The sequence below is a fragment of the Furipterus horrens genome, unplaced genomic scaffold (assembly GCF_987537825.1).
Source record: "Furipterus horrens unplaced genomic scaffold, mFurHor1.1.pri manual_scaffold_3, whole genome shotgun sequence".
Taxonomy (NCBI): Eukaryota; Metazoa; Chordata; class Mammalia; order Chiroptera; family Furipteridae; genus Furipterus; species Furipterus horrens.
The window spans coordinates 32,888,338-32,908,744 of record NW_028327173.1 but is presented as its reverse complement, the minus strand read 5'-3'; the positions used below and the strand labels follow the sequence as shown (position 1 = coordinate 32,908,744).

General features: G+C 36.8%; 1 pseudogene across 1 annotated transcript in view; it reads right to left on the bottom strand.

The window, feature by feature from the left end:
* LOC150014864 (myelin-oligodendrocyte glycoprotein-like) overlaps window positions 1-19,682 on the bottom strand; it is a 36,444-nt pseudogene extending 16,762 nt beyond the window's left edge. Inside the window, exon 1 of the transcript XR_016509596.1 lies at window positions 19,641-19,682. The product of XR_016509596.1 is annotated as a myelin-oligodendrocyte glycoprotein-like (transcript). The remainder of the gene's footprint in view (window positions 1-19,640) is intronic.
* Window positions 19,683-20,407: the final 725 nt, after the last annotated feature.

The window sequence follows — 20,407 nt, the reverse complement described above, 5'->3', positions numbered from 1 at the left end:
TAAAACATACATAAAACAGTGATGGTCCAAAAAAAGCCAAGATTCTTCTGAAGAAGAAAAATAATGTGAGAATATCTGAGTTAAATAATATCAAGACTTATTATAAAACTATTGTAATTAAAAAGAGTTGTTTTAGTAGTGTAGACATAGATGAATAAATAAATCAAAATGGAGATCCCAATCATAGATCCAAACACAAATGGCAACCTGGTCCATGATGGAACTAGCATTGCAAATCCCTTAAGAAAAGAGGTGTTACTCCATGAATGGTGCTGAGAGAACCAAATGGTGAAGCGGAGATTCCAAGTCTGTAAGCTATTCATAAGCTAAGTAAAAGCTATAAAAATGTTACATCGTTTTACACTAATATACTTTTATGAAGTTAGGAGATGGAAAATATCTTAAACTGTGAATAAAATGGCAATGGCAAATATTAAATTCAGCTCCATTAAATTTAAGAGTATGTTTATCTAACAATATTACAAAGAAAGCAAAATGGCTAGTCCTGATACAGAAGAATTTGAAACACCTAGAAATTACAAAGGATCAGTATCTAAAATATATTAATTATTTCTTATCATATAAATCACTAGTTGTCTCTTAACGGAAACAATTTTCTCTTCTGTCCTTGGTAAAGAACACCCAGTGTATATGGAGAAACTCAAACAATCCAAGCAGAGTGCACTTTTCAGATTCCTTGAAGCTCAGTTAGCTATACCACTGTTTTCTGGGCAATACTATGTAAACAGAATTGTAAACAACTTTCCTTAATCCCTAAAGGCAGGAAGTACACCTTCTTCTCTTCCTCCTAGGAGCCAGACTGAATACCATCCTGATGGCTATAACTCAGATACACCTTGAACCTTGAAGTGGAAGCCGTAGACTGAAGATGATGGAGGACCAGGTAAAAGAGGAGCTTGGGTCCTTACATTTACAAAGTTGCCCCACCACCCTTTTTATATTGTTCAATGATGGAACTCATATGTCTTTTTTTTTTTCTTAGACGGGTTTGTGTTGCAGTTACACAGTTATTCAGTTTATTGTTATTTTTTAATGCAAATAAGTTATAAATACTATTTATACCTAGTCAATATCTATTTTTTAAAAAGTTTTCTTAAACAAGATCAAAGAAGACCAAAAGTAAACATTTCAAGACTGGTAGGTCAACTTCTCAAGATTGTTAAAGACCTAGATTGCTTCCAGATATTTTGGATTTATCCTATCCACGCCCTCAAACAGCCATATACCATATGAATATCTGTGTGCAGCAGTTTATTTTTCCAGTGTAAGATGTATGTACATCTTCTCACTAGAGAAATCCGAAGGTGGCAACTCCACCCAATGTGTAGGACTATTTGTTTAAACTCATTTTTGGCATTAGTATTTAACAACAATTCTTAAGCAAGTACGAGTTTCAATTTGACTTGCCTCTCCTTGAAAATAGAGCATAAAACAATCTTGTTTATTATATGTCACATGATTTGAGTCATTTAAATTTTCTGTTATGAAAAATTACAATAAAGTGTGTTAAGAATATTATATCAGGGAAGATTGTGAATGATCGTTACAGTCTGTGAAAATGGAAACAGAAGGATTGCCCTTATCTTGATAAAGGCTACCTATAAACATCTCCATACACAGTTAGTGGAGAAAACAACCTTTGGAATCTTTCTCTTTAAGTCTAGTCAAAATTTTTATCTAACACAATAATAAAATAAAGATGTTAATGTAGCATAAGTATTAGAAATTAAGAAGAAAATGAATAAATGTGGATAATATAATTTATATAGAAAGTGATAGGAAAATAGATAAACACAAATAAAATATTAAAATAGTACCCTTTTTTCCAGTTTAATTAAGTTAGTTTAAATAATGCATGAAACCTCTTTAGAATTTTAAAAACATTTTTATATGCCTGAATAATTGGACAACTACCTAATGTTCAGGGAGGGGAAATATTAACATTTTAAAGATATATCACCTCATATTAATATATAGACTCAATATAATTCTAATACAATGTTAGCAGAATATAGGAACAATAAAATAGTTTAATCTCAAAATTATGTGAAAGAATTAATGTTTACTAATAGCTAAGTATAAAACAACAAAAAGTTTTTTAAATTCACTCTACCAGATAGTAATAAAGCCATGGTAAAAAGAAAACACACACACACACACACACACACACACACACACAGAGTGATCTTGGTGCAAGAAAAGAAAGACAAATCCATATAAAACAATAGAGTCAAGAAAGCTAACTGTAGTGTTTGATATATGTGGTATAAACTGGTCTTCCTCTGTTTGTCCCTTCAGATCCATTCTCATCCTTCTCCTTACTCTGTAGCTTGCAGAGCTGACCTCTATCAAGTCAATCATCTGGGGTCCCTTCCTTTCCTTTCTCCCCTGTGGAAGGCATGAGTGGGAGACTAAAGGCCTGGAAGAGAAAGAGGCTACACTATCTCTTCCCGGCTCCCTTTCATTTTGGCTCACATGCCAGTCAATTAGCTCATTCTCTACAATTACAGCTCCTCCTCATGGCCCATCACCCACGGTTCTGGATCTCTCAGGCTTTGGCAACAACACTATTTCATCCTTTGTTGTTCATGATGCGGACAGATAACTCTTTATAAGTCAGACATTGAGGATCTTGCTAGCTTACTTAATTCCAGTTACTATTGAATAAATATTTTCTTTATTCAATTATCTTCAAAATTTCATCTGACTCTGCCACAACACTGAGACAAATAGAATCACATAGTAATAGAAAAAGGATAAGTTCTTAAGGAAAACTGGCTCACTTTATAGAAAAAAGATAAATAAAACTCGGGATAATGTCTTCCTGACATTGAGGTGAAAAGTATTTCTTAAGTTACTAAAGTACAAACTATATGGAAAAATTAATTTTCCAACTTCAAGTTAAATATCTATGCTAAATTAAGGGCATTAGAGACAAAGCAGATTTCTGACATTTCTGAAGATATTTTCAGGCTAATAAGAATAAGGGACTTACCTGGAGCCATAAAAATGTCTGTAAAACATGCAGGGAAAAAAACAGAAAATCTAACAACTAAGTTGTTAAATTCTGTAAATAAGAAATCCACCAAAGGGTAAAACTGAATAGCTAAACCTGTATAAAGAAATTCATGATCTCACTAGTAATCAGGTAAATCTAAATGTATAAAAAAAGGGGATGCAATTTTTCACCCATTGAGTAAAATAAAAAAGTTGAATAATATTGAGTATTGATGAGGATAGGGACAATGGGAGATAACATTCACTACAGGAAGGAGTGAACATAAACCCATTTATTCTGAAATGTAATCTATTAATATAGCATTAAATTAAAGATTCATACACTTGTGACATACAAAGGAGATATTTGGGTATGTACCTCAGGAAACTCTTTCATGGTTGCCCATGTAGACACATAAGAAAATGTTTCTCACAGTTCATTTTGTCAAACTGGGTAAAAATGGGACATGTTAAATATAAAGACACAGAAAAATTAAAAGAAACATCTTGGAAAAAACATACCATCTTAACAGCAAGCATATTAATTAATATTTTACTATATTATTATCAAACAACATAGACTTTAAGACAAAATATTAGCAGACATAAAGAGGAATATTTCATGGTAATGAAAACACCACTCATCAAGAAAACATAGCAATTATGTATGCTCCTAATTAAAGAGATGTAAAAGACATGAAGCAAAAACTGAACAAACTAACTAAATAAATAAATAAATAGGCAAACCTTCCACTATATTTGGAGATTTTAATTCTCTTCTTTTAGTATTGACAGGAAAAGTAAGGATAAAGAAGACTTCTAAATTCTATTAAAATTTGACACTATGTTTATAGACAACTGTACCCAAAAACTAAAACACACCTGGAGCATTCACCAAGATAAATCAAATACCAGATCATAAACCAAGTCACAATCAACTTTAAAGAATTAAAATCCTAGAGAATATGTTCTCTTAGCACAAGGAATTAAAATAGAAACAATTGGTTTTAATCTAGAAAATAGCCAAATAATTGAAATTTAAACAACACATTACCAAATAGCCCATGTGTCAAAGAAGAATGTACAAGGGAAATTAGAAAATATTATCAACTGAATGAAAATTAAAACACAGCACCTCAATATATGTGAGATGAAATGAAGACAGAGTTTAGAGAGAAAATTGTAGCTTTAAATGCCTATGTAAAAAAAAAAAAAAGAGTTAAATCCATGTCTAAGATTCTATCTTATGAAGCTGAAAAACAGAAGCAAAATAAACTTTAAGAATGTATAATAAATTAAAGATAAAACTAGAAATCAATGAAAAATAAAATAAACAATAGAGAAAATCAATTAAATACAAAGATGGTTTCTTGTAAAGATAAACAAAAATTGATAAATTTTTGATACGATAGAAAAAAAAGTGTGAGAAAGCAAATTGACAATATCATTTATGAAAAGGAGGCATTTTGACAGAAATTAAACAAATATTGTAGACATTTATATACCACTAAATTCACAATGTAGATTAAACAGGTAATGATTTAGAAATAAAACTAACACAAAAAATAGAAAATATGGACAGTGTATATTTATTGAAGAATTCATATTTATAATTAAAATTATTTTACACAGAAAACTAACAGCCCACATAGCTTTATTAATGAATTTAATGAAATCAAACATTTAAGGAGCAAAATAATAAGAAAACATACAACCTTCTAGAACAGCTCATTTATTAGGCAATCATTACCTTCATACTAAAATCAGTCAAGAACTTTGCAACAACAACAACAAATAATGGAGTAGTAGGAGCCAGGCTTTTTACAGTCTAAAAAAGGAGCTACAGATATGGAAAGAGAGGAAGCTAGAATAGATTCTGTGACACTGTGTTGAAGTCAGAGTAACTGATATAAAGTCATGGATTTTAATATCTATATATGTATAGATATATAGATAATAAATGTAGAATATGTATGTACATGTATATGTGTTTGTATGTGTCTGTATATATGAGCATTTATTTGAGTTTTAACATGAAGTTATACAAATAAAATTTATAGAAACACAAACCCAGATTGAGTCATAACACAGACAGTAAAGGACAAAGAAAAAACAAAGAAAAGTATTGGTTGAACATAGTTGTCAACATTATCTCAAATAACATTTCCCACAAAATAGTTATTCATAAAAAAGAGGGAAATATGTAAAATATGTTTTTACAATGGAGAAATATGGCAGGCAACATTTTAATCAAGCAATCAAAGTTCCTACCAGAAGTAGGATAATTCAATATCATATTATACCAGACATAATGCAATGAGAATAACATAGTGTTTTAATTATGTTGTATTTCAGCCTAAAATCATTAACCTGAGTCTAATTAAGATGAAACACCACACAGCCCTGGCCAGGTGGTTTAGTTGGATGAGCGCTGTCCCATGCACTAAAAAGTTGTGGGTTCAATCTCTGGTCAGGGCACATACCTAAGCTGTGGGTTTGATCTCTGGTCAGGGTGCACATGGAAGGCAACTGACTGATATTTCTCTCTCACAAGCCGCCCCTCCCCCTTGGATGAGGATTTTAAAGAAAAAAAAAAAAAACATCACACAAACCCAGACTGATGAGTGTTCTACAAAATGATTGTCCCATAATTATCAAAAATGTCCAGGTCATGGAAGTGAAGGAAAAATTGATAAATTTTCCAAATTCAAAAAGATTATAAAGAGACATGAAAGGCAGAAACTATACATAATCTTGGATTGGATAGTTTTGCTATAAAAAACTTCTGGGACAATCAAAGTTTTAGGGAGTCTCTGGGCATATTGGTTCTTGAAACATTGATGAAAGTTGGAAACTATTCCAAATTTTAGGTAATAAGAAACTGTGACTTTCACCCTAATCTTAAGAAGGTTGATAAGCTATGGAATGATAGCTTTCTAAAGCCCACAAAAGAGCTAAGGACTTATAGAAACCTAATGAACTAAATTCAGAAAGAAAAAAAATTTCCTAGGTGAAAAGAGACCTATTTCTAGCTTCTTTCACCTCTGGTGGCATTTTCCAGAGGAGAAAAAAATCTGCCATAGACAGTAGTAAGTCAAAATAAGCTCAGCTTTTAACAATCATATGTGGGCTGAGCTGACAGATTAAAAGAACTCTTGCCACAGGGCAAGTCTGTATACATCTCCAATTCTTTCCCATGGAAATTCAGTTAGTTCATAGCAATGTTATACTAAAGATTGGGGACAGGGCATAAATGGTGAGAGAGATCCACTAAGGCGTGTAGGATCTCCCTCAAGTACAAGACAGTGGCTGCTGACAATTGAGGGAAAGGTAGGAAATATGAGAGAAATTCTTCCTAGAGACTCTTTTATTAATAGTTTTGCATTGGCCTTCTAACATCTGGGGGCAGGGGAAGAGGGTGGTGAAAGATCTCTTAAGAAACAGAACAGCTAAATTATGACAGGAGAGCACAAAGAGTTCCCAAATGAACCAAAAGGCTGGCTGTGGAAAGATGTCTCAGAGATCAGGAAGATGGCAACTGGCTTGTAAAATATAATGATATTTCATATGACTTGTTCCCCAGCTCTTGTTAAAGGAAATTCCTGACCCCATTCCCAAAGCACTTCGAGTAATGAAACTGAATGAAAAAAAGCTGAAGTTGCCATGATGCACCTCAAATACAAATTAGATTAATTTAGGCCCCCATATTAGAAGCCTGACTAAAGAAGAAATATATCTTTTTGTGACTAGAGTTAGCATTCAGTTCTTAGAATTAGCATACCATTGTCTGACATACAATAAAATTTCAAGACTGGAAGAAGCAATAAAATGTGATACATTATCAATGGAGAAAAGAACCAGTAGAAGGAGACCCAGAGATGCCTCAGACATTTGATTCACAACTCAAGAACTCTAAGACAATTATGACAAATACAGAAAAGTGACAATATGCATGAACAGAGGGACATTTCTTCAGAAATATGGACACTAAAAACCAAAATGGAAATGCTAAATATAAACTATATGATATTGAATATACAACGTAATTTGAATGGGTCAACAACAGACAAGACACCACAAAAGAAAGGAGCAGTAAACATGAAGAGAGGTCACTAGAATCCAAACTGAACTTAAAATATAAGAAAAAGTTTTTAAAATGGAACAAAGCACTTACAACATTAACAGAATAAAGGACAGGAATCATATGACTATCTCAACAGATGCAGAAAAAAGTTATTTCACAAAACTCAACACATAAAATATGGATAGAAGAAAACATTCTCATTCTGATAAAAGGTATCTACAGAAAGCCTACAGCTAATGTCATAGTTAATGATGAAACATTAAACCCTCTTCTTTTAAGATAAAGACTAAAGCAATGATGCCTATTTTTATTCTATTTAACAGTGTACTTATCCTATCCAGTGCAATTAGGCAAGAGTAAAGGCATAACAATCAGAAAGAAAAAGGTAATGCTAATTCTATTTGCTGATGACATGAATATATGTGTAGAAAAACCCATGAAATCTACAAAAAACCCTAAAGCTAATAAATAAATTTAGTAAGACTATAGGAACTAACATCAACAAATAAAATTTAAAAAACTACAATTAGAAAATCAAATTTTAAAAATACAGTGGAGGGTGGACTGATTGAACAAAAAGGCAAAAGAACTCATGGGCATGGACCACAGTGTGGTTACTGCAATGGAGGGGGGGATATAAGGGCACTAAATAGTAATGGAAAAAATACAATAAAAATTATGTTCTAAAAAATCTCTTTGGAAACAACAACAAAAAAACAATTTAAAGAAATAGAATACACAGCTAACCTGAAAATCTCCATACATTTAAGTGTAGAGCAAAACCGCCTTCTAACTTCCGGCCAAGATGGAGGCTTAGACGGACATGCTAGGTCTCCCTCTACAACTATAGAGGAATACAACTACTTCAAAACAAAGGATAACTAGAAATTCCAGAAAATAAAACTACACGGAAGCCCAACACATGAAGTTATAAACCAGCGGTGCCATTTGGGCAGGTAAGAGTTAAAGAAGGTAAAGCTGTTTGCGGAGCGGCGGGGGGGGGCGGCGAAAAATCCCGGAGGCAATCAAGCCCCAGGCGGTGCGCGACTCCGGGCGCTGGGGAGAGCAGCCGCAGCATCGCCTTGAACAGTGAGGCCCAGGGGGGCGGGAGGACGGATCCCGGTCTCCTAGCTGAATAACTGTGTGAATCCATCTTGGACCCCCGCCCCCACAGAAAGCACCACAGGGCTGCGAAATAGGTCACAGACAGACACCGGTCGCTAATTTGTGACGCGTACACAGGCACCGCCCCGAACAGCCGGCCCAGGAAAACAAAACGCATCTGTCAAAATGTGGCAGACAAATATAGAGATCCCGGTGGCACAACTCACCAGACAGCAGATAGAGAACCTGACAGATGAACAGATAAGAAACTTGTCAGAGGCTCAGTTCTGGGCCATTGTTATCAGGTGGCTTACAGAATTCACAAAAGAGCAGGAAAAAGATATGAAAGAAGCGAAAATCTTTCATAACGAAAGGAACAAAACCACATACGAGACAGAAGGTGAGGAACCCAGAGTTCATTTCAACAAACTGGAATATGGAGAAGGAACAAGCAATCAACCAATGCAGCGAGAGGAAATAGGAAGCAACAATGAGAGGATCAGAAACCTCTGGGACAGCTATAAAAGGCCCAACATAAGAATCATTGGTTTGCCAGAGAATGAGGAAGATGAACTAGAACTTGAAAAATTGAGTGAAAATATAATAAAGGAGAACTTCCCAGACTTGGGGAAGGGAATAGACTTGCAGGTCCAGGAAGCAACGAGAGTTCCCAAGAGACTGGACCCAGGGAGAACCACTCCAAGACACATTATAATCAAAATGTCAAAAATTAAAGATAAAGAGAGAATCTTAAAAGCAGCAAGAGAGAAGAAAAGAATTATGTACAAAGGGGTCCCAATTAGACTATCAGCTGACTTCTCAAGGGAAACCCTACAGGCAAGAAGGGACTGGCAAGAAATATTCAAAGTAATGAAAATCCAAAACCTACAACCACGAATACTCTATCCAGCGAAATTGTCATTCAGAATAGAAGGACAGAGAAAGTGTTTCCAGGACAAAATAAAACTGAAAGAGTTCATTAGATCCAAATCACTGTTATATGAGATGTTAAAGGGACTGGTTTAAAAAACAGAAGCTAGGGAGATGAAACAAAGGCAAACGAAACAGGCAACGAGAGTGGAAAAGGAACTGTGGGTAAGGGAAGCATAGTGGGGGGAGGTCAACAGGGAGGGGGAGTGGGGAGAGGGAGGGAGATGATATAGGAATTGGGGATCATGGTAGGAGGGAATGGAATAGACGGAGAGAGGTTGGGAGGAACTGTATGCACAACTAATGGACATAATCTAAAAGGGGGGGACAACTGGAGGGAGGGGGGCCACCGGGTGGAGGGGAGCAGAGGGAAGGGAAATTGGCACAAATGTAATATTTTAATCAATAAAACACATTAAATCTGAAAAAAAAAAAAAAAAAAAAAAAAAAAACCGCCTTCTAAATAACCTATGAGTCAAAGAAAAACATCCTGCTGGAAAAGAAATGCCATTACAATAGCATAAAAATGAAACATATAGAAATATATATAATAAAATAAGTATGGAATTTTCACAATGAAAATCATAAAATATCTTTGAGCATAATTAAAGAAGATTCATGAGTAGAGAGATATATTATGGGCACAGATTGGAAGACTCATTATTGTTTACAGTCCTTACTTACAAGTTTATCTATGAACTAAAACTAACCTAAAAATCAAGCAAGTTATTTTTTGAGAACATTACATAGTACATCAAAATTATATGAAAAAAGTCCAATAATTTTTAAAGAACAAAGTTGGATACCTAACTCTACTTAATCTCAAGATGTACTATAAAGCTATAATAGTCAAAACAGTGTTGTATTGACAGAGGGATAGATGCATATATTGATAACCAATTTTTGATAATGTTTCAAAGTGCAGAAAAGTTGGGTCCATTTCTGGACTCTGTTCTGTTTCATTAATCTGTTAGTGCATCTTCACAGCACTGGCACACTGTCTTTATTAATGTATACTGAGCTTTGAAATCAGATTGTCCAACTGAGTTCTTTGTTTTTAAGAATAGCCATGTGAATGTCTACAGATTTGAAGATAAGGCACACCATCTTCTACAAATAGCTATTCAACTTTAGAAAATCAGCTCTGGCTTGCTCCTGGGCTCTGGTAGAGACTAGATGCCTCCTAATGAGACACTGGGAGACCATAAAGATCTAGACTGCTTCGTGAACAGCAGCTGATAGAGTGGCCAACTGGTCGGAATATTCAATGAACCAAGTAGGAAGATTAGTGGCAGGCACTCTGGTCAAGTTCATGTGCCGATGCATCTCTCACAATGAGCACAAGTTACGAATAGATTCATGAATTATTTGCATGGTTATTCAAAGTTGTTGATGGCAGAGAAAACCCTTAAAAATCAAGTGGATAAGGTGCCCCATTCTGCGAATGTGAATCAGCCTTTTTTTGTGAGCAACCCTGGTATTTGTTAAATGGGTTTCTGTACAAAACAGCCATGGTGGTGGGATGAGGCCTGTGCATGAGCTCAATAAGCTGGATTTTCTCTCCCATGGTTTCTGCCTACTGACATCACTGATTGCTCAATTGCCAATGGCAGGGATTAAACATGAAGCCCCGCATTTTCAACTGTTCCCCTGGGTAAGAAACTATTCTCCACTAATTGATTATTTTGGACCTCTGCCACCATTGAGAAAATGGCAATTTGTCTTCACTGGATTGGATAATTATCTTGTATATGCGTTTGCCTTTTTTTGGCTGCAGTGCTTCTGCCAGCATCACCAAGAACAAATTTATAACAATGCCTTATTGTCATCATGGTGTTCCATATAAATGGTTTCTGGTTGAAGAACTAATTTTACCATGAAAAGTTCAATAATGAGCTACCACTTATGAAATTGACAGACCATACCACATATTCCTTTACACAGAAGCAGCTGGTCTTATAGAACATGGGAATGTCCTATTGAAGACTCAAGGGCGATGCTAACTGGAAAGCACCATCTATCTGCAAAGCTGCACCACCACCCCATAAGAATCAGTCTATCTTTAAATCAATGACTTATGTGTGGTGCCTTTTAATTCCATTGCCAAAATACATAAGTTCACGACTCAAGAGACAAACGTGGAAGAGGTTCTCTTACTATCATACCCAATAATCCAGTCGTTACACCCTTGCTTCCCACTCCCATACTTTTGAGCTGTTGGTGTAAAGATCTTCTCAAGGGGTGAATAACTTCACAAAAGTGAACAATATTTGCCTGGTAACATGGAAGTTGATACTGCTACCTGGTCAGTTTGAGCTCATTCATAGGTAAAATCTAAAGAACAAAATAATTTTTAAAAAAATGAAAACAGACCCATAGACTCAGAGAAGAGACTGCTGCTTGTCAGAGGGGAGGAGTGTTGGGGGACTGGGTGAAAAATGTGAGGGGATTAAGTACAAATTGGTAGTTACAAAATAGTCATGAGGATGTAAAATACAGCATAGAAAATACAGTCAATAATATTGTAATAACTCTATATTGTGCCAAGTGGGTACTGGAAATATCAAGATGAACACTTTATAAAGTGTATGATTATCTATCAACTATGCTTCACACCTAAATACTAAATAATACTGAATGTAAACTGTATTGAAAAATAAAATTTAAAAAGAAGCCAAAAATAAACAAAAGGCATGCACCTATTTTATTATATATATTTCTTACATAGACAGTATGTATTTTATATATTTCTTTATTATTCACTTATACATCTCCACTAGGAGAGCATGAATGTGTCCTGTCTATAATGGCCTGCCTCTAATCATCACACTGTGGCACATTGACAGCTGGCCTTTTAAGTTTCTGAAGATGGCAGCACCTTAAATCTGAGGGAGACCCTCAGGAAAAATCCTTAAAGGGGAATATACACAAAGACAGCCCAATTAAAAAATGGGCAAAAGACCTGAACAAACACTTCTCCAAGGACGATATACAGAGGGTCCATAGGCGTATGAAAGAATGCTCAACATCACTAGCCATCAGAGAGATGCAAATAAAAACCACAATGAGATACCACTTTACACCAGTCAGAATGGCTACCGTTAACAAATCAACAAACAACAAGTGCTGGTGAGGATGTGGAGAAACGGGAACCCTAGTGCACTGTTGGTGGGAATGCAGACTGGTGTAGCCACTATGCTAAACATTACGGAATTTCCTCAAAAAACTAAATACGGAAATGCCTTTTGAACCAGCGATTCCACTGCTAGGATTATACCCGAAGAATCCTGAAACACCAATTCAAAAGAACCTATGCACCCCTATGTTCATAGCAGCACTGTTTATAGTAGCCAAGAGCTGGAAACAACCTTGGTGCCCATCTGTAGATGAGTGGATCAAAAAAACTGGTACATTTACACAATGGAATACTATGTAGCAGAAAGAAAGAAGGAACTCCTGCCATTTGCAACAACATGGATGGAACTAGAGAGAATTATGCTTAGCAAAATAAGCCAGGCAATGAAAGAAAAATACCATATAATATCACCTGATACAGGAAACTAAAGAACAACACAAACAAATGAACAGAAATGAACAAGGAACAGAGTAACAGTTATCAGGGGGAGGGGGGAGGAAGGGAAGGGGTTAAGTAGGGGAAGGGTTTAGTAAAGGAACTAGTATAAATAACCCATGGACATGGACAACGGGGTGGGGAGTGACTATGGGAGAAGGGTGGGCTGGGTTAGGGGTAAAAATGAGGGAAAAAGTGGGACAATTGTAATAGAAAAACAATAAAAATAAAATTAAAAAATAAAAAAAGAAAGAGGAATATATATCTTTTGCTCTTGTCCTGAACCTGGACATACTTCCCTGCACTTCCTGTTTCTACTCGTGTCTATAGCCTATCTGACAAAAAAGAAGGAAAACCTGTTTTCTCCATTTGCTTTTCCCAGAAACTATTTGCTACTGAACTCATCATGGGAATCAAATAGTTTATCTCTGTGAGCTTTTCCAAAATGGGCTGGTAGTAAATTTCCCTTCTTAGAGCAGAGAAGGAGACAACATAACAAGAAAAATATTTTTTCATTTTGTATTTTTTAAATAATTGTTATTCTATTACACTTGTCCCAATTTTTCCCCCTTTGCCCTCCCCACTCCTACAGTCAGTTCCCACACTGTTGTCCGTGCCCACAGGTCATTCATACATGTCCTTTGACTGATCCCTTCCCCTTCTTTCCACCATTATCCCCATCCCCTCTCCCCTCTGGCTGCTGTCAGGCTGTTCCATGTTTCCATGTCTCTGGTTCTATATTGCTCATTAGTTTATTTTGTTCATTAGATTCCTCTTATAAGTGAGGTCATATGGTATTTTTCTTTCATCAAATGGCTGTGAAAAATAGATTTAAAAAAAATACAGAATGGAACCTGAGAACGGCCACTGCTAGGTTGGAAGAGGAGCATTAGATGACTCACCTATATGTGACTTAACCCATGCAAAATCTGAATAAGTCCTTGCTACTTTTATGTTCCCAGAAACACACTTATAGCTGTTGCTGCCATATGATGAGAATGAAGCAAAACAGAGCTGTGCTGACAACCAGATCCCTCACAGTCGTGATTCAAATGAGCAGACTCAAGTCAAGCCAAGGCAAGTCACCACCAGCAATAGAAATAGAAGCATAAATAGATCTAAGTATCAGCCAAACTCCTAAATGAAGGAAATCCCCTGTCAAACATCACCATACAAAAATTCAATTTTGTATTTTTTGTCTGTGATAATTTTTCTTCTGTAATTGCAAGTATCATCAATTGTCATTGTTTCTGAAATCCTAAAGAAATTAAAATAATCTTCACATTTGGGGTAAAAAGAAAGAATTACTCAGAGAAGAGACTTGAATCCAACTTCTTGGTAATTATGATCAAGAGGTTAGCAAGTTAGATCCAGAGTGAAATGTGGCTTTTCATCAGCCACTGAGTGTGGGCACTATGCTTGCCCAGCAAGGACTCCTATGATTCACACTTTAGAGCATCTCCATGTATAATATGGTCACACTCAAACACACATTTCCCCCTTTTGCAACTTGGGCCAGTATCTTGCTTGTGTCCACAAAGTACCTCCCAGTCTCTCAATAGTGACATATTAGAGATTTCTACTGCACAAAACCCACCAGATTCCAGACCACAGCCACCAACAGTCCCTGCCCCACATATCCAGAGCCCTGTTGGGAATGAGATCAATTCAGTATTGGCTGCTATCATGACAAAGCACAGAGGGAATTATGTCTCAATGAGATAAAAGACCACTTATAGCAGAAAGTGTGTGAAAAAGACTAAAGGTATAAAGATATGATCATAAATCAATATGTTTTATACTAATATTTGAAACAGGTTAAATGGTTTTTGATGATGACCAATGAAGTCTAAGAAGGCTCATAAACAACAACTCTTTATCACTGATAAAATTACTGACTTAGTTTAAGAACCAAATGGGTTTGTTAACATTCCCTGCTCACCCATCCTTCCCACTCCTGTTGTCTTGAAACCGCTTGAAAGGAAACCGGTGTTTGGAGAATAGGTATAATATCTAAGATTTTACACTAGTCTGCATTTAGAAAATAAATCGAATCTCTGTGGTCACTGACTTTTGACAAATTATCTCTAAGCAAATTGAGAAAACTCTGGGCTAATGCTGTCACCAGCCAACCATGACACCTTCTCTCCTTTTGATGGGAGGAGTACAGTTGTGGAGCAAGAGACCAGTAGTTTTGGGGGAGATTTTCTTTTCATGGAAATCACAGGAATGGTTTCCTTAGGGTAACTCTTTCTTTATTTTCTGCCTGAAATATGTAAAATGAGTTTGTGGTAAGTGGCTGGTGAGCTTTATAGAACATGCTTCCCTCTTAAACTAACAGAATAAAGGACATTCTTGCAGTATGAGTGGCCAAAGAGGAGTTTGGGTAAAAGTTTTCAGAGTGAAAGTCAAAGAACTTTGAAACTAGGGGTTTCAGATGGCTTTTCCATATGGTCACTAGATCCTATCTGGTTATACAAGGACTTGTCCTGAATATAAACATAATTGCTAATAACTCCTATGCATCAAGAGCCTACCATTGGTCTCAGAGTGTTAGGTATGTTAGACATACTGACTCTGGTTCTGACAACTATCCTTCAAGGTAGATGTCACTGTCTTGTATGCATAGGCTAGCGCCAGACATTGTTTTCTTGAATAAATGAGGGGAAATGATGTGTAGGTTGGTAGATGATCAAAGTAAGAAACATAAAAGTAGTACCATCTTGGTTGGATAGCATCAATAACAAAGAAAGATGGGTTTTATCTGATAAGAAAAGAATATGACTTCTGAGGAAGTATACGTGAGGCTTATAAAATGCTGCCTCAGCTTCTATTGTCTATTGTGAGAGAGAAAAAGCAATTAATGACACCCACTTGGTGGGAGGTGGTTTCCATGGGGCTGAATCAAGTTTTTTTAAGGGAGTGTATTAATTAAGATTCTCCAGAGAAACAAAACCAATGGGATGCTTATATATAGAGAGAGATTTATTTTACCTCATGAAAATATGGGTCTTGTCAGGTCTGAGATGTGAAGGGGTGGCCAGGAGTATCGAAACCCAGGGAAGGATTAATGTTTCAGTCTTGGGCCCAAATGTAGAATCTTTTCTTCTTTGGGAGCCCTCAAAGTTTTCTCTTAAGCCTTTTAACTGATTGATTAAGGGATTAAGGGTCACCCACATTATTTTTTTTTTCAGATTTAATGTGTTTTATTGATTAAAATATTACATTTGTGCCAATTTCCCTTCCCTCTGCTCCCCTCCACCCGGTGGCCCCCCTCCCTCCAGTTGTCCCCCCCTTTTAGATTATGCCCATTAGTTGTGCATACAGTTCCTCCCAACCTCTCTCCATCTATTCCATTCCCTCCTACCATGATCCCCAATTCCTATATCATCTCCCTCCCTCTCCCCACTCCCCCTCCCTGTTGACCTCCCCCCAATATGCTTCCCGTACCCACAGTTCCTTTTCCACTCTCGTTGCCTGTTTCGTTTGCCTTTGTTTCATCTCCCTAGCTTCTGTTTTTTAAACCAGTCCCTTTAACATCTCATATAACAGTGGTTTGGATCTAATGAACTCTTTCAGTTTTATTTTGTCCTGGAAACACTTTCTCTGTCCTTCTATTCTGAATGACAGTTTCGCTGGATAGAGTATTCGTGGTTGTAGGTTTTGGATTTTCATTACTTTGAATATTTCTTGCCAGTCCCTTCTTGCCTGTAGGGTTTCCCTTGAGAAGTCAGCTGATAGTCTAATTGGGACCCCTTTGTACATAATTCTTTTCTTCTCTCTTGCTGCTTTTAAAATTCTCTCTTTATCTTTAATTTTTGACATTTTGATTATAATGTGTCTTGGAGTGGTTCTCCCTGGGTCCAGTCTCTTGGGAACTCTCCTTGCTTCCTGGACCTGCAAGTCTATTCCCTTCCCCACCCACATTATTGAAGGTGATCTGCCTTATTCAAAGTCTACTGATTTAAATATTAATAAACTCTTTTTTTTTAAATCTTTGGAGCAACATCTAGACTGGTTTTTGATCAAAAACTTGGAACCATGACATATTCAAGTTGACATATAAAATTAACCAACAGAGGGAAGAAGAATTATATAAATAAGGTGAAGATACAGATAGAGTGAATTTATATAGAATGAGTATCCTGGGTAAATAGATAGCATGGATAGAAAAAAGAAATGAAAGAGTAAAGGTATAAAAGGATCCAAGAGGAGAGGATATTGCAGGAATTTGAATTTTGAAGTGGGTTATAATAACAAAGACAAGAAACATGGTGGGATTGATATTTTTCAAAAGGAAGACCAGAGCTGGGGAGGTCTCCCTGCTTTTGAGGGCCAAGCAGGATAGTAGACTGAGTCTTTCTCACTGTTGAAATGGAGTACTGATGGGGTACAATACTGATTTCTGGGTGAAGATATTCTCTTAGTTAGGAGTAGAAAAGGATGAATCACCTTAGCTCCTACTCAATGTTAGTCCCTACTGCGGTCAGGAAGCCCTAACCTCTGAGAATAGACTTGAGAATGTCACAAGTTTTTCTATGCTACTTGAGTTGAAATACTAGCTGTTCCAGCCTTTTCTCAGTCCTCTAACCCACACTTTTAATATTGGTATTATAAAATTTGAGATGCCTTTGAGATTGGAGTGGGCATCTCAAACATATCACTTCCCTACTTTACATTTCTGAGACTCATCCAGTCCATTTCTCCCAGGTCAGCACTCAACTGGCTTCCCGAATCTGGTCTAGAACTGGTTCATGGGAGCCGTTCTTCACTGGAATTTGATCTGTGTACCTGCATGTGTGAGCAGTGCTGCTGCCGTGGTCCTTTCAAAATTCTTGAGAATGGCCCAGACCAGTGTAGCTCAGTTGGTTGGGTGTTGTCCCACAAAGTGAAAGATCTTGAGTTCGATTCCTGGTCAGGGTACCTGCCTGGGTTGAGGGTTTGGTCCTTATTTGGGGCACATACCAGAGGTAACCAATTGATGTTTCTCTTTCTCATCAATGTTTCTCTCTCTCTTTCTCTCTCCCTTCCCCTCTCTCTAAAAATAAATAAATAAAATCTAAATAAATAAATATGTTCTTGAGAATGACTCTCTAGCACGGCTCCTTGCCTTGGCCCAACCCAACTTTGTTGCAAAGAACACTTCATGGAGCATCCCAATGAAGTATATTTTAAGCCCTTTCTGAGAATATTGCTGACAATAGCTTTAGGTAGGGGGCACATGCGTAGCAAAACAAAATAAAACAAAACCCAGCAATAACAAACCTCTCTGTCCAATCTGCTCTTTGAGGTTATTTTAGCTGATTCCCTGAGCTCCTGGATCCTGAACTCTGCCAGTCTGCTGAATAACTGCTGTCAACCTGCCTGATCTGAAGTATTATAGTTCTGAGACAGTTTTGCTGATGTCCTGGGTCCCCAACGAAGGGGAACTCCAAATTCTGATGTTTTAATGGTCTGTGTGATAACCCCCACCACACATACCTTGTTAAGTAACAGTCACACTGGTCTATGTTGTAATCCTACCCACTTTTGCTGTGTGATGCACAACCTGTGGGAAGTCTTTATGCAAGGGAAATATTAATTCTGATCTCAGAGTATTACTGCATCTATTAATGGAGCTCAGTCTCATGTCTGTGAAACCAAACTGCCGCACCACTGAACAAAGGTCGGTGCTGATCAACTAAATGTAAATGTGATGAATATGGATATGACATTGACATTCCACCTGCATTTATCTGGGACAAGAGAAACTTAAGGACGTTGGTCTTGCTCACTGATCAGTCAGAAATAATTGATTATCATAGCCTTGTTAGCAGTCAAACATGACAATTCTGCATAAACATGGAGGTATAGACCATTCACTAGACAAAAGACTTCTGAAAATGGCAAGTTCTTTCTCTCTTGCAATTATATCTTGTAAGATACTATATATCTATCAAAACAGGTAAATCTAGGGTATGTAGGAGAAATCGATTTTTTTAGTCCTGTTTCTCCTTTACCCACTACTACCCCAGCTGAGTTCTTGTTACTAAATATTTAAGGAGAAAAAAGAGAGGAAAGAGTGAGAAACATAATTCTCTTTTACTGCCCCAACATATTTCCTTCCTTTGTAGGTACCATTTATATGGCAGACAATTTATAAACTGGAAAAGCAGGAGTTGCAGTTTCCATAGGCTCACTGCAGATACAGTATATGTGGAATTATGTGTGTATCTTAAGTAAGGCTTTTTTCTAGCTGAAATATTCTAGAAGATGGGATTGTAGATAGGGAGCCATGGCAGATACCCACTACCTAAAACATTGAGGGGACCACATTGTAAAGTAGATGATTGTCTAAGAGCTGTGCTGCAAACTTGAAACTAATACAAAATAATGTTAAATGCAAACCATAATTGAAAAATGCAATTTTAAAAATAATAAATGAAACTGACTCACACACACGCATGCATGCACACACCCAAAAACATGACAGAAACTTTTTTGCCAGATCAGACTTTGGACTGAAAAAAGATATAAACAGAAAGCCTAGGAGAGAATCCAGGTTATTCCTGGATTATACTGTACTGACTGAATATAAAATAGAAAGAATAATTGACAATAGTATCTACCTTCCCTCCCATTCTTTAGATATGTTGTTTGATTCCTTCAGTTCAGTTCTCTTTCCTGGCCCTGCCTGAAACTGTGTTTTCTCTAGTCTGGGCTACTGCCTGATTTCAATAGATTCTGATAGGAAATGGAGGGCAGGAAGGGAAAGGGAATGGCCAAAATGAAAAGAAGCCTGTGTCTTCATATAACTTTTCATTCAAATCAAACAACTTTGCTTCTCTAAAGCAGATATAGTTATGCATTATTTTAAGCAACTTTCTTTCACTTTCTAAAGCCTCACTTACTTATCACTAATATGGTAAGAAATAAAATAGCTCACCAACATACCTTACAATTGTGATGGTCCTTAAAGCAGGCTATGTGAGAGAGCTTTGAAAAAAAAAAAGCAATGGATACAATCACCAAACAGATGACAATATTCTTGCCTTTATACAATATAATATTCCAGAGAGCCCCTCCATCCCAGAGGTTTGTCTTTCCTTCCCAGATTCAGCAAGAATGTCCGAGGTCTAGTAATCAGCAGCCAGCCAGATTCTGTCATACTTTTTTTCATTAATAACGTGAAGGGCTTCTGTTGAAGCCTGAATTCATAGGGAAATGAAGGAAACCCAATGGAAACAGAAGCTGTTATCTGATATAAAGTCCCAGTTCTCGAATACAGCATGCACAGAACAAAGGGGGGACATCTAGACAGAGAGTTCATACAGGCCACTTGGACCTGCTTGGTCCCTAGAAGGCATGGTAACAGATTGTGGTCACTGTTGTTGGTGACAAGAGGGCAGAATCCAGAAATAATTCTCTCTTTTTTTAAAAAAAAATATGTTTTATTGATTATTCTGTTACAGTTGTCCCAATTCCCCTTCCCTCTGCTCCCCTCCACCTGGTGACCCCCCTCCCTCCAGTCCCCCCCCCCCTTTTAGTCCATGTCCATTGGTTGTACATATAGTTCTTCTCAACATCTTCCTGTCTACTCCATTCCCTCCTACTACGCTTCTTAATTCCTGTACCATCTCCCTCCCTCTCGCCTTACCCCCTCCCTGCTGACCTCCCCCCAGTATGTTCCCCATACTTATAGTTCTTTTTCTGCTCTCGTT